Genomic DNA, 12261 nt, shown 5'->3' with positions numbered 1-12261 from the left:
CGTTTTGTGGTTGTACAAGCACAAGGACACAGCTACAAAATATCCTGCACCCTGTAAAGTATTTATCTCGCTGTGGTAAAAGCTTGACTCTTGCCCTGCAAGGCTGCATTCCTCTCACTGCGATGCGGACGGGACCAACAGGGCAGTGGACACCACCATGTGAGCCTCGGCAGGCAATGCTCGGCCTTGGGCGCTAATACTGCTGCAGCTGCAGGCGGAACGCTGCAGAGGAGCAACGTTTTGAGCTGTAATGGCGCTCCAGTGTCTGTCTGGAGATTGATTTAAAATGGATGACCAAGCACAAGCTCTGTAACCTCTGGACAAGCTTCCTCCACTCAGCCTGCAGAAGGAGCTCAGAGGGGACACTCCCACATGTGCGCACTGCTTTAAGAGTGTTAAAAGGTGATTTGTTTACATATGCACACTCTGTAGGCGCTTACCAGCTACATTAGACTGTGGGAGATGTACTGTATTTGAGTCTACTTTTCCATCTTATTTAATCGTCTGTGATCCGGAATCTGGTTCATTTCTGTCACTACCTGATCCGTCCCAGCGGTTTGATCTTTTCCCCAGCTGCTTGCCTACCCAGAGTGACTTGCGGCAAGACCCGACCCGACTCTGCCTGAGATTGGCTACTTGCTGCTAAATGCTAAAGTTAGCCTGGCTTTGATGCTAGCCTGGGCATCGAACTCAACCGATCGGGGAGGAGCTACTCAGCTGTTAATAATATTAATAATAAGTATTCTTATTTTATTTCATCTTCACATATTTTCACATTTGTGAGAGGCTGCCATACTAACATGGATTATTATACAAACTTTCACAAAACTGCCAATACTTGAATTGATCAGCATTGAATTTAATGACGAAAAAATATACGTAAAAGTAAATCAGACCGGGTAGCCTACCATGGGACTATAGGGGGAAAAAATGTGTGAGCTACCCCGGCTGAGCCGCTCCTTCCAGGCCTGTCTAGCTCGAAACACTGGTTAGCATCGTAGCTAACATTAGCGTTTAGTAGCCTGTAGCCAATCAGAGGCAGAGTAGGGGCAAGGCATGCTGGGTAGGCGGATTGGGCAGCTGGAACTGCTCAAGTACTGACTGAGACAAAGCAAAGACTATTTTAGTTGGGGGTTGTTAAGCATGGAAATGGCTTATTTGTTTGGCTTTCTATGTCCTCTGTATGACTTGCACTCTGGTGGAGCTCACGGCAGGGCAGACAGAGCGAAGCTCTTGGGGGGGAAAAAATGAAAGCTACATAGGAAGCAGGGGAAGGGAGGGGAGGAACGTGTGTGTGTGTGTGTGTGTGTGGCTGGCTGGCTGGCTGGCTTTGCGGCCGTCTGCTTTTGTGCCAACAGTTGGTTACTGTGGCAACCAGTAAAAAGTCATTATCTTTAATTTACACTGTGGCAGGTTCAGGTGTTTCCAATTGTCTCTCTGCAGTGACTCACCCATAGTTGGCAGCGGTCCTCTGCTTCATTCTGGGGCTCTTCATTCCTTTTTTCTCCGCGTCATCCTTTCTTTTAGTGTGCTGTGTACCTCTTTATTCTCTGTAAGGTTATCCTGCTCCTATAGGGCATGATGCAACTGTGCGATATGAGATGAGAGAAATGAGAGAACAATTTAAAGAGAAGACCAACAGGAGCATAATAACAATTGAATGGCAGCAGAGACGACCGTGGGAAAGGTGAACGGCAAAGAGGAAGAGAAAGTGGTTGTCTAGCCTTCTTAACAGCGGCTTATTTCTTTCATGTTGAGGCTTGTCAGGGCGGCAGCAGCAAGAAGTGCGGATGAGCAATCGTAAAGTAGCCCTGTCTGTGTACCATTAGCCGGCCGCAAGTGCTAAGCACTTACCAGAAGCGGCTTGTGTTAACCTCCTCCCCCAGATGCTAACTGGGGGAGAATCTCCTTCTCCCCTTCTTACCTTACTTTGCTCAAAACTCTTCTTGTCCTCTCATAGTACCTTTCAGTTCCTCATGCATGATACCAGACGCTCGCCCTCGCAATACATCTGCATCCAACAGACTTTTGTTCTTTTCTTTCGGTTATTTAATTTCACTCTTTTATAGGTTGGGACACCCGAGTTCTTGAAAAATTGCATTTACTGTTGGAAAATAATTTCTTTCTCTTTGTGCCGCTCAAAATAAAAAAACACAATTTGCTCCGGTGTCTACAAACGCATACATGCCTTCAAAAAACATTTGTAGTTTTCGAATCCACTTTATAATAACGAGCTGTGTTTTGCCAACATCGCTAGATGGGTCGATCGGTTTGTGGGTACAATTCAATGACAAAATAATTACACAAACAAAGCCAGTGATTGTTTAGTCTACCGCTCTTGTTTGAATCAGGTTTGTGCTTTTAACTACCAGAGAGCCTGTCAAAAGCAGCTGGCAGTGCAGTGTCCAGGCGCACCTTTTATTACTGTTTTATTAGCCTTCCGCAGGGCAGTGAAGGATTGAGGGGATTGACTTGAGATGCAAGTGGACGCGGCACCTATTGACTAGCTTGTCTAGTTTGTGCGACTGGCAGGGTGTGATGATGCCATAAGGATACTGCCGCTCAGACCGGCCCATTAGCACGTAGGCTCCACACAGGAGAACATGACGAGAACAGGCCACATCCAACGCGGCGTTCACAGCCTCGCAGTGATCCACAGTGGCTCCTGGAAGACGGCGTTTTCACACTGTTTCTGAGCTTCGGTAGGAATTGGTTTATATCATTTTTGCATTTCCCATTTGGCCCAATGTTGTCCCTTAATTTCTGTCATTTTCTGATTTAATTGGTCTCAAGATTCAGCGGTGCCTGAACATCTCTCCCGGCATGGAAGAGACAAAAACACTTTCTCTGTTTAAGCAGAGAGCAGGCGAGTTAGAAGGAGTGTGTATGTGAGAGATGAGAACGTGCCGTATCTACGGTGGAGCAACTGATGTAGGTGTTGGGTGTGAGTGTTTGTGTGTGTGTGTGAGATGACCATCTGTCACCTAGTAACAGTTTGTGTGATCTCTGGACTGGTAGATCTCCCTGTTGGGATCATAACGTCTGATTATATACAAAGCCTCGGGGTTACAAGCCCAGATGGAAAAACTTTAAGCAATATTATCCTTCAGAGATATAAATATTCAAATTGCGAAGTCTTTCTGAATCCCGTGTATTTAGTATAATATATCTTGGCTGATGAGTTTCAGCAGATGGTGCAGGATATTAAAGGCTCTCTATTTGATATACAACATTGTGTGCCTACGTTTAACGTGCAAGATCAAAGATTGGGAATATTTCGATTGCCTCGCGACAGCTCGTCGTGTCAACGGCGATATATGAGAGCAGTGCAGAGCAGCGGCCGTTAGCTAACCAGTGGGGCAGGCTAACCTAACCCACGCGAAAAGCATACGCGGCTATGTCAACAAAGCAAGGAGAAGCTTGTATAAAAACACACACAGAGGCAAAGGGACTTCATTCTCTGCTCAGGTAGACATTACTACACTATGTATTTACATAGCTAATTGTTTTTTGCTGCTATATTAATGTTCAGAATGTTAAATAAAGCTCCTTTTATGCTTTTGGCTAATCGTGCTTAATCATGATTTGATTTATTGTGGGAGTCTAGTCAGGTAAAAGGCCAAATAGAGAATTTTTCTAGCTAGTGGGGTACCGCCACTTTTAAATGGGTGCAAATGAAATATGGTCGTGTATACATTTTGCATGATTCATTCTACCCCATCTTTCCACCACTCCTCTAAAGCACGGGATGCAAAAGATAGAGCTGTCCTCGACCAAAGACATTCTTAGTCGACTTAACTCTCATACCACAAAGAATCGCACAAAAGCACCACTTTATGTTCTCAAAAGTATCTTGGAAATGAGTCATTCGGCATGAAATAATGCAGCAAATATAACTGATCGATTAAAGAAACCTTAGTTGACCAAGACCAACGATGAGTCGACTAATCGAGCAAGAGGGGGGAGCCCTAGCAGAACACATGAGTGAACGCAGCCCATATGCTGTGCGATGGAAACCTGTCATTGTAAGACAAGACAATGAAAGCTGTGCGGCTGCAATCAAGTTATTGTTGCAATCAAGACTGTGCCGTGAGTTTAGTCCATCACAACCCTCCCTCCCAGCAGTAGATCACAGATAACACATCTATTAGACAGAAACCCACTCGAGCACATGATGAGCACTCCACTAAAAATAGTTTGATAATGATAATTAAATTAAAGGTAATGCCCGCAATCGTTCTGTCCCTCACAAATCATAGTGTTTTATGTGGATGGCTTTGTCTGCCTGGGAGTGGAATTGAGGCTTTGAGTAAGTGCGAGTCACTTTGTCGAGTTATTGGAAATTTATGAAATATGGAGTTATGTTTTATCAAGACACTCTGTGACCGCATGAAGCCTTTCCACTCAGAGGTCAGAGTGCAGATGTATCTGCAGTAGTTAAGTTTCTGTTCAGCAACTTTTCTGCTGTAATATCCCTTCAGCAGTATGAGAGCACGACTCCCTTTCTGGTTTACAGGCTCTTTTTTATAGAGGAAATCTATTATGCACAGTCTAATCTTATTTGTAAACGGAGAGAATGTGCTCTACGCAATGTTCACTTCACACTAATGCACCAAGACATGAACACGTATATTAACACAGACGAATATAGAATTTTTTTGTTTGAAAAACAAGCATAGATATGAAAATAATCATCAAACGATATGATGGGAGTCCCCAGTTCTTTAAAGACACAAACACACACACACACACGCACACACACACACACACACACACACACACCATTGCTGTCAAACCAATTACAATAGTATCTACAATCGGAGGCTCACTCAGGTGGAAGATTTAGCAGCTGGGTTTGAAGACCCGCCCCCGAATCCCTCTCCTCTAGGAAGAGAGCAAAATGCCGTCATATTTAACCACACAACTGTTGAGCGCATTGGACATATTTGCGTACGGTCTATATCTTTCTGTGTTGTAGCTGTTTGTTTGTGCTGTTGCATCGAGTTTGGCTGGGAGGACGGGGACAGCTGTATTGGATGTCTGAATGTGTGTATACAGTTGTGCTGATGCTGACAGGCAGGGGAGCAGGGATCAGATGTATGCTAATAACACCGGCAGCACACGGTCTGCTATAGTCTGACAAGGGGCTGGGCCACGAGGTTGGGTGCTACTGCTGAGAGAGAGAGACGGCGCACAGCAGAGACATGGTAAGACGGAGGAAGACGGGAAATATAGGCAGAATTAGACGAGGGCCAGGGGGCATCGAAATAAATGAGTAAGGCAGTTCATGCCCGGCAGAGGGAATTAAGTGGGAGGGAGAGCAGAGGCCCACAGATGAGCTTTTGTGCCAAAGGAAAACACAGGCTTGTCTGTCTTTCTGAGCGTGCATATAAAGCAACACTTGTTGTTGTTGTTTAGGTTGTGTAGCCTGTTGAACAGGGAGTTTCTGGAGCAAATGTTTCCATCTACCAGTGTTTGGTTCCCCATATCCCATGCAGCTTTGCTATCGAACGTTTTTTTTGTTTTTTAATTTTAAACGAGATCATCAAAGAGTTTCCCAAACCAAAGATGCTCTCTTCCTTGCTTGTTTCGTCGGACCAACAGTCCAAAACCCAAAGTTATTAAATTTACAATTACCGTATTTTCCGCACTATAAGGCGCACTTAAAAGCCTTTAATTTTCTCAAAAAACGACAGTGCGCCTTGTAATCCGGAGCGCCTTATATATGGATCAATTGGTTAATTGGTTGATCCATACTGGTTGTACACGGCGCTCTGTCAAAATGTTTCAGTACGACTGGTAAACTACAAAGCCGCACCGCGGTAAACACCGGTACTGTGCTTACTCCTAGTCCAACACCACTTGTGTGTATAAAGACCCCAAAATGGCACCTTTCAAGAGACACGCTTACGACGCTATTCTATTCTATGCGCCTTATAATCCGGTGCGCCCTATATATAAAAACAGTTCTAACATAGGCCATTCATTGAAGGTGCGCCTTATAATCCGGTGCGCTTTATAGTGCGGAAAATACGGTATATAAAACCTCAAAGCCTCACATTTGAGAAGCGGAGATGTTCAGCTCATCTTGTCTGATAAATGAATTCAACAATGAACCAATTCAATTTTCTATTATTCAACAAAAACAATCAATCCACCGATGATTCAGGCTCCGTCTGCATCAAAGAGAAAATTCAACATCCGGTGAAAGTGAACAGATTAAAGCTATAGTGACGGAAATCAAACAAAGCGGCACGTGAAGGTCGGAGAACTGGTGTTAGTTGCAGCTGCAGAAACACTGTGACCTCTCACTTTATTGGTGCTAGTACCAAATGTATAACTGTCATTGTCGATGTGTCCTGCACATTATATTTAGCTGTGCTATCAGTGAGGCCTTCTGGTACAATTGAAGAGGTTTCACCACAGTGACGCACTCCTCCTCTGCCCTTACCGCTCTCTCTCGCCACTCTCTAAATAGGCTGCCCATTCTTTCAAGATCCTTTCTTTATCTGACTTAAACCTTGCTCTTTCGTCCGTCTCCGCTCCGTGAACTCTTCAGTCTTGAATTTCATCTTCTCTGCCCTCTTCCTTTTGTCTCATTCCTGATATGCTGCATTCTCCGTTGTTGACTGAATGTTTGTTTGCAGTCTTTGTCCCTCGCATCCTTTTTTTTCCTGCTCTTATCCTGCATCCTTCCTTCCTCCCTCTGTCTGTCTGTCCATCTTTCTCCTCGGGGGGGCCCGTCGGTAACTGTCCCTCTATCTCTGCAGTGCCAGGCACTGCAGAGATGTGGAAGTAGCTACATGGCAGCTTCACTTTAGGTTACTATAAACTATAATACACTGAAGACGTAGGCCGCAGCAGACAGGTGTGGAATACATAACATAAACTGTATGTCAAATGAATTTTATTAGAAGATATGGAATAGCTAATTGTTCACTTCATGCACACGTGTGTGTTTCTGTGCCAGTGGGTCTGTGTGCACACTTTGTCAGTGGTGTGATAGAGCGGCCGTAAGGGGGATTTGTTATCTGCATATGGTTATATCACCGTGCCATCAGATCATGCTAATGCTCAGACTGCAAATGGAAAGATGGGAATAGCGGCAGGTAATCCATGGTGCCCATCATCCCAGTCACAACTGACTAGCTCTCCTGGATCAGGACCTAATATCTCTGTGTGTTTGTGGGCAGATATGTATTTTGTGTGACGCAAAACATGCTGAAGGGACATAGGTTCAGGCTGTGCTGAGCTTTTGTGGTACTTCAAAGTATTTTCTTCTCATAAGAATAATTCATTACTGTTGGATTTGCTTGGTCATGGTGAATACTGTCCATCAACCAAAGTTAACAGGCGCAGCATGCACCGAGGGTTTGTTTTACGTCACTGAAAACATGGCGGAGGGTCAATGACAGCGCTCTGATTAAGGTATTGATAAGTGTGTAGTGCTGCTAATTTTATTTTTTCCAATATAAAACTTGGTGAAATGATTTCAGTGTTTATTCAGTACTATTTGAATGTTTCAGCACATTTGAAACATTACGGCGATAATACTGAAAACGATTTTCTTTTGGTCATTATGACACTGATATGAAATTTTCATACCGTTTCATCTCTAATGGAAACACGGAGGATATTTGTATTTCCTGTTTGGTGAGTGCTAGATTGATGTGCTGCATTTGCGGAAGAGACAAATTACTTCTGTTTTAGCGAATACACCGAGTCACACTGCACCACAGAGCACTTCATGTAAAGCGTGTTAAATGTGGTGTAGAGCCAGACTCTTACATATATATTCTTTGATTAATTTTTGATGGTTGTGTGTGCACCAGCCTTTATGTGCTATATATCTTCATTACGTTGTTTTGGACTCATCGGCCGTGTTTTATTCTGTACATTCATTTGTGTGTTTATACCCTTGTGAAGTGAGGGAGCACAGTCTGACCACCCCAACCCAGCCACAGCCCAATCCCCTGCCCACGACCCTCGTTTTTTACTAATGGACAACAAGTCTCCAGAGGAGGAGCATAAGGGGGGGGAGGGTGTGGGATAGAGTGTTGGAGACGGGGAAGAGTTGGAATGAAAAAAATCTTGACAGATGGCGATGGGAAATCTATATGATGAGGGTAATGTTTGTGGCTGAGCACAAGAGAGACAGAAAAATAATAATTAGGTGGAGGAGAGAGGAAGACTGGTTGCAGACTTACATCGTGCAGAAGGAGTGAGAAGGGGGAGGGAAAACGTGTTTTGGACTGCAGCAAAGGGAGGGCTAGCCAGTCCCAAGCCTTAGAGAATAAGGGAGAGAGAGTTTTCCCCTCGCTGCCGCTCTGTCATCATCATCACCGTCACACTGCTTCATGACTATTTCATGACCGTTGTTTCTGTCAACTCCCAGCCTTCCTGAGTATATAATACTGTACAACCAGAGGGCTTGCTGGGAAGCCATGCAGGCGATCTTCTGCGTTTATTTAGGATGTTCCTCTTACTCCGTATGAGATCCAGCTTACCCTCATGGTTATCTCATTCAGTCCATGTGCACTCATTTAGGCTAATACGTCAAAGCAATAAGGATTTATTTTGCCATGTCAAAACAGGCCTGACTGACAATTACTCCCGGGCTGACTCTTCCTTCTTGCTCTGCTATGAAAGGAATGCAGCCACCCAGTGAAGGCTACATGGTCTCTCCTCATGAGCAGTGAACACAGCCTCTTCCCTGCTGCCCTTTGTAGCACGTGTTATGGTGAACTTCACGCCCTGCCGCCCTAGCATTAGCTTCAGGCTGCACTCCCAACACCCTACAGATGCATCCTATCTTCCTTGGCTTCTCTTGTCCGTGAGACAAGTCGGTGACCTAGAAATGGCTGGTTCAGCCAGGCCGAGATTGGCTGTCTTAACTGTGTTTTGACTGTTTTCAACCAATAGATTTGTAAATGCTTGTCGGGGAAAGGAAGGAGAAAAGGCAACGGGGAAATGGACATGCGGTATTTGGGTATGTCCTCCCTGTAGTGCTGTTTGTGAATAGGCAGGGGGAGAGAGAGATGTTAAGGGTCAGACCCTGACCCTTAACTCACGCAGGCCTCACCACGCCCTCCCCCCCTCTTCCCTGAGGGGATTCCAATGTGCAGCTCACATGACCCAGGCCACTGACTCCTCTCCCCTTCCCCTCATACCCATTCTTCTCTATACCCCCATCCTCTCCATGTGCCCTAACTTCCCGCCCTCAGTCTCCTCCCCCCCCCCCCCCCCCCCAACTCCTTCCACTCCTTCCTGCATCTCTTTTACCTCCTCAAACTCTCTCATTCTCATATTCTGCTTGCCCTAATGTTTCAGGGTCAGAGGCAGATGCAACGCAGGCCCTAACCTATCTCTGCCTCAGCCCTAAACTGCCCTGGGCCTCGAGACAGTGGTATGTTGCTGGACATGCGCACCAGGCGCCAGGCCTCGGGGTGAACTGGGAGACTTGCTGTCTGAGTGCTCTACAACTGGACTGCTTCACTAACGCTAGTTTAGCTCAGGCAGTGGTGTTATTATAGGTCTGCGGAAAGAGTAAATGTATTCCCTAAATGACCAGATCTGTTGTGTGTGAAATGCTGCACTTCGACTGCCAGTACACAGGCTGTTGAAACAAGCCGAGTTGTGCAGTTGTAACTTCACATATATTCAATGTTTCTGTCCGTTGGGCTTGGGCACGGCAGCCAGTCTCATGAGAGATTATCTGCTGCTGTTATGAGTTTAAACCACTGCATCCTCACATCACTTGAAACTGAATTCTGAGCTGTATGTTTGCTACTCGCACTGACATGTCCCTCGGACAGACCAGGGACAAAATCAGAACTGCATTATTTCTCTTTTGTTTGACATTCCTTTTGTGGAAATTGCATAAAAAAACAACAAAAAACAGCTCTTTCGCCCTCACGCACACACGCCTAACCTGCACTCTACCGCAGTGAGTATGTTAGTTAACCGTCACAAAATGTTTACGAACTTGTAGATTGACATGCATGGTACATACATTGGAACATTCCTAGAAAATGATAGGTGGGGTCAGTGAAGCAGATGTTAGCAATGCATCTGTGAGAATGTTGAGCCTGGCTAGCCTCCAGGTCCGTAGGGACATTAGGAGTGCTTGACTTTATTTAATCCAGACACGCTCACAACTGGTCACAAACATGACCTATTTCACACAAGAGACGCTCATTTTTTGTGTAAACTCATATAGGCCATTTGCGCTAATGTGGGTCTCCATACTTATCTGTATGTAACACCCTCTGTCAGCTGAGTAGGCGGCTACTTCGAGCATGTCACAACGGTTCAGTCTGTGCAGAGATGCAGATCACAGCAACCTTTTGCAATAGCAGAGCCCTTTTGGTTGACTTCCAAAAGTAACTATATACAATTTAGAACATAGTTAATGATAACACAAAATGATAAAAAGTTATACATTCTTCTAGATGTCAGAGGTATCTATTGTATGAATTTCACATCATAACTGAATGCCTATGAACCTGCTCAGTGTGTAGCACAGGTATCATGTAGATACAGGATATACAAATGATGATTAACAGGCTGGATACATGTTCTCTTTAGCCAATATATAATATAACAATATCCAGGGGCAGCAAGTCATGTTTCTTTTGTTTAGGCTATCTGCTCTGTATTGTGAGCATGACTATGTCAGGACACAGGTGTGCTTTTAACCTGCGGACTCCAGCTCTGTAGATACGACACCTGCAGTTCTTCTCATCTAGTCAAGGCTGTATATACTGCACTGTTTTCCAACTGGATGTTGGTGCACACACACACACACACACACACACACACATAGATGAGGAAATACACATGTATGCAGTAAACTTACTAACTTACAAGAGAGTCTGGAAAGACACGATTTTGAATTAACCATAATTCCAAGGTCATATACCTACTTGAAAAATATAGACCAGCAAGTCTGGCCGAGCACAACACACAGCACCATCCCTTATTATTAACACAGAGACCGAGTCCCTCTGTGGGGGCCTTGATCCAGTTTTCATGCATTTTTCCTCTGCAAATATCAAAACGCAAGACTTTCTTTTTGATATTGATTCCTTTTTGTGCTGGCACTTGGTTATACACCTGGTGCGGCACTTGGGATGTCTTGCTTCTTTAATGTTAATTCACAGTCTGATCGGAATTTGCTTTAGTGAAACTCAGGTTTTCAAGGCCATAACTGTCGGCTTTGAACTTCAATTAGTGGCTCAGCTTTCAAGTAAAACCAAAAAATGTACAGTATATGCAGGAGTAGTCAGTACACCGCAGGTGTGAGGCTGCTTTTTATCTACAGTGTGTTCCACTGTAGTGAGTTTAGTGAGTTTCTTACTCCTCCTTTCTTTTCCTTTTTATTGTCTCGCCCTCTGGTGTAGCAGCGTTGGGCTTTGAAGTTCATCTTTGCGCATCCACAGTTCTGTGTTGTCTGACAAACTCGATTCAGCAGCAGTGAAGGCTTTGTCTGCTTTTGTGCTCTCTGTCAAAAGAGCTATTCATGATTAATAGTGGTTTTAATGTCTGTTTTACTACATTAACGCCTCAGTTATGACATGGAGGGGTGGTCTTGTACTGCAAGTCTGTTTGCTGGCTGTCTTGAAAGATTTGTATTCCTTTACAAATTGTGCTGTCAAAGAGGGCCATTCCATGAAGAGCATTCCCCACCCCTCGTCCTTTCTCTTGTTATTTTTCTACTGATGGAATAAATTAAACTGTGATTGGCCAGTCTACTAAACCTCTTAAGTATCTTTCTATGTACTATTGTTTTCATTTCTTTTTTTAAATATTTGTGTCCAACAGTCTGTCAAAACATGAAGATTGCAATACATTTTTAGGACATTTTCATATTGTTAACACCCTATGTCTTCATGACTAACTAATAATGCAAACAATATTGATACCAAGCAGCACTACAGTAAAAAAAAAAAAAGGGAGGTTCATCAGCATACCTTTTAAAATAGGCTTTCTTATGGCTGTGCATGATGAAAGATCAGTTCTGGATATTGTCTGTTGTTGATGCGGTCCAGAATTTGGCTCCATATTTTCCTTCATCTACTGTAGGTAAATATGTTGAGACATTAGTGATGGTGCATCAGGCAAGTCTGATTTGCTTGCAGAGTGCTGTATAGTGAGAAACATAGGAAAACATGTTTTTGATGGAGACGAGTCAGCCAACAGGCAGTGCAGCCTTTTAAAATGCAGATGGCTTTCCCTAGTTGGCCAATTAGTAACTTTAGC

General features: G+C 44.2%; 1 protein-coding gene and 1 long non-coding RNA gene across 3 annotated transcripts in view; one reads left to right on the top strand and one right to left on the bottom strand.

Moving 5' to 3' along the window:
- The window catches only part of arhgap35a (Rho GTPase activating protein 35a), a 61009-nt gene that overhangs the window by 26403 nt on the left and 22345 nt on the right, over positions 1-12261 (top strand). The window lies entirely within an intron of this gene.
- LOC142958902 (uncharacterized) overlaps positions 1-12261 on the bottom strand; it is a 41691-nt gene that overhangs the window by 23424 nt on the left and 6006 nt on the right. Inside the window, exon 2 of the long non-coding RNA XR_012956174.1 lies at positions 1452-1587. This is a non-coding gene — a long non-coding RNA (uncharacterized LOC142958902). The remainder of the gene's footprint in view (positions 1-1451; positions 1588-12261) is intronic.

Source organism: Anarhichas minor, unplaced genomic scaffold, assembly GCF_050575085.1.
Source record: "Anarhichas minor isolate MPS153535 unplaced genomic scaffold, ASM5057508v1 ptg000026l, whole genome shotgun sequence".
Lineage (NCBI taxonomy): Eukaryota > Metazoa > Chordata > Actinopteri > Perciformes > Anarhichadidae > Anarhichas > Anarhichas minor.
Note: the sequence above shows the minus strand (reverse complement) of the source record. Positions and strands in the feature narration are given on the sequence as shown.